The sequence below is a fragment of the Micromys minutus genome, assembly GCF_963924665.1.
Source record: "Micromys minutus genome assembly, chromosome: 11".
Lineage (NCBI taxonomy): Eukaryota > Metazoa > Chordata > Mammalia > Rodentia > Muridae > Micromys > Micromys minutus.
Window position 1 is genome coordinate 52,894,628 of NC_137980.1, and position 3,138 is coordinate 52,897,765.

The window sequence follows — 3,138 nt, forward strand, 5'->3', positions numbered from 1 at the left end:
TATGTAACAGAAGGATAAAGAATTAGGATATTTATTAGATTCAAATAAGTAGTTAAAAATATTCAAAGTCCTGGGCCGTCAGTGAAATGCAAGTCAAAACAACTGTGAATTTCTATCGTACACCCATCAGAAAAAATGAAATAAAAAAAAAACTGAAGAAATGCTGGTGAGGGTCTGTAGCAAGGGGAACACTCCTCCATTGCTTGTGCGACCTGATTCAACCACGTTGAAAATCAATTTGGCGTTTTCTCAGAAAACTGAGAATACTGTCTCTCAAGGCCCAGCTATACCACTCCTGGGCACATACCAAAAGATGCTGCACCATCCCACAAAGACACTTGCTCAACTATATAGCACCATTATTCATAATAACCAGCAGCTGGAAACAACATAGATGTTCCTGAACTGAATGTATGGATAAAGAAAATGTGGTACATCTACAGAATGGAATATATTCTTATCAAAAGAAAGACATCATGGACATTGAAGGATGAGGCTATTGTATGGAGACCATGGTGTTCTCTCTGGCTTCCGACTAAATCCAGGCACTGTTTTGTAATAGAAGTGACCCATGGAATCTGAGTCTGGGAAGCAAAAGGCTGGATCTTTTGCCTCTCAGAGGATTCTTGTGTCCTGAGGAGGGTTTCACAGCAGGTAGCACATCTTGACCAGGGGCTGCTTACCTGGACATAGCTCTGGCCTCTACTTAATGAGAGTTCATGCCAGGACCCTAAAAATGGAGTTAAAGGAGACTGTGTGTGTCACTGTATCTCTGAGTCTTGCTTCCCAGCATTGGCATATTAATGAAAACTTTTTTGCGTGCTTTTAACATTAATTTAACTTTTAATTGTCTTATTGAGAACTGGTGTCTAAATGTAATTGTTGTATGTGGCACAGGTGTGACCCCAAGTTCTGTAACAGAATGATGCATCTGAGATATTAGTTGTCTGCCTTGGGGCTGGTGTTTTCTTAGTAAGTTGCTGTCTGGCAGCCTGACTCCTGGCTGTCTCTTTTCTGTTTCTCTCAAGCTTCTGTGCCTCTGTTCTGTGATGAGGTTTTCTTTGTATTACTAAGACAGGCTGCAAGGTTCCCATCCCTGAAGTCTTTGCCATTTCCATCAGTTTGTGATGTCACAGTGTCTGGTGCAATCCCAGGGCTGAGACAGGAGAGGGTTATGTGACCCCAGGTCACTCATGGCAGCTCCAGTTCCCCACGTGCTGAACCTGGTGCAGTCTTCCTGTTCCCCTACTATGCTCTTCCTCAGCATGCCCAGTGCAGGCTTTTCCCCAGCCACACGTTTTTGCTGTGACATCAGCAGTTGCTCCCACACCCAAAGACCCCGGAGTGGTCCTGGTGACATGACAGATGCAAAGAACAGTGGGCAGCTGGCCGATCCTCACAGGGCACAACTCAGAGTGTTATCCACAATGCTCAGGAGAAGACAGAACCCAAGTGTTCTGGGTCTTAGTTTTTTGGACAGTTGAGGGACACTGAGCCATGTTTTTGGTCCCAGTTGTGCCACCTCTCAGTTATTTGACCTCTATTCTTGTCCTCAATAGTTCTTTAGAGAAAACAACGTAAGGAAGAGGCTGGAGTGGGCACATTGGGAGGTAGACTGTGGTGGCTCCTGATCTCTGATTCTCAGGAGGTTGGGCAACCATTGAATTCTGCTAATCCAGGATGCATGGAGTATGTCATTCAGATCAGGTTTCTCACCTGGGGAAAAAGGGTGACAAAAGCCAGCTTGATCAGACACTAAGTGACTTGGCCTGCTGTTGTGCCTTTGAAGGATGTCCAAAGCTGGCCTGGGATCACAACTGCCTTTGTTAAGGATGGTAGGTGCCAACTCTTAATGGCTTCTGTGTGAAGAGATCACAATAGGCTGGTTTAGTCAAAGGTGCTCTGTTGACACAGACAGTGACATTTCCACCTTTGGTAGCTTTGTCTTAATCTCACACGCCTGCTGGACCACCTTATCTTCTGTTTTCCCCTGTGCTTGTCCTTGTCTGGTCTCCCTAAATATAGCCTCAGTTTGGCCTCATGTGTCATTGTTTCTGTGGTGATCAATTCTGATTTTGGGAGTTACTGTCCTAGGGCCTTCTCCTTGGTACTTTGTATTTCTGAATATTTTAAATTTGTAGCTGAAGTGTGGTCTTGTCTGCCTAGGTGACATTCATTCTCTGCCTCTGTCTCTTTCTTCTCTGTCTCTCTCTCTCTTTTTCTCTCTCTGGTTTTATAAGACAGGGTTTCTCTGGTAGCTGTGGCTGTCCTCGAAATACAGGCTAGTCTTGAACCCAGAGATCATCCTGCCTCTGCTTCCAGAGTGCTGGGATTCAGAGGTGTGCATCATTGTAGCTTCTCAAGGACAGCCAAGAGTACACAGAGAAACCCTGTCTCAATAAATAAATAGCCTGAGAAAGCATGTGTAGTAGCACATACCAGCAATGTCAGCACTCAGTAGACAAAAGGTCATCCTTGGTTCCATAAAGAATTCAGGGGGTGGGGGTGGGGCTAGAGAGATTCCTCAGTGTTTAAGGGCACTGGTTGCTTTTCCAGAGGTCCCAGGTATTTGCCAGCACCCACATGAGAGCTCACAGCTGTCTGCAACTCCAGGATCTGACACCCTCACACAGACAAACATATACGCAAAACACCAGTGCACATAAAATAAATAAATAATAATTAAAAAATAATTCAGAGCCAATATGGGCAACATGGGACATTGTCTTTAAAACAAAAATCCAAAAACCAACCAACCAATCAACCAACATACAAAAAAAAAAAAAAAATAAACAGGGCAGAAATATGACTCAGCAGGAAAACTCACTTGCCACCAAGTCCAACAACCTGAGTTCAATCCCCAAATCCCACATTGTGGAAGGGGAGAACTGACTTTAGGCTTTAAATAATATTAATGCCTTTAAGAAAAGTGTATGAGTCTTTAAAGGCAATTGTGACAGGCTTAGGTACTAGTCAGTGTTCGAGAATGGAGGTTCCTCAGACTTTAGGGAAAGTGGTTGAGCAGTAGAGAACCCTAGTAATGTACAGGATACCTTTGGAGGCCCCAGAGAAGTGCAGGCTATTCTAGGAGAGGACACTCAGTGTCAGGACTGTCACAGGAGTCTTGGACACTTCTCA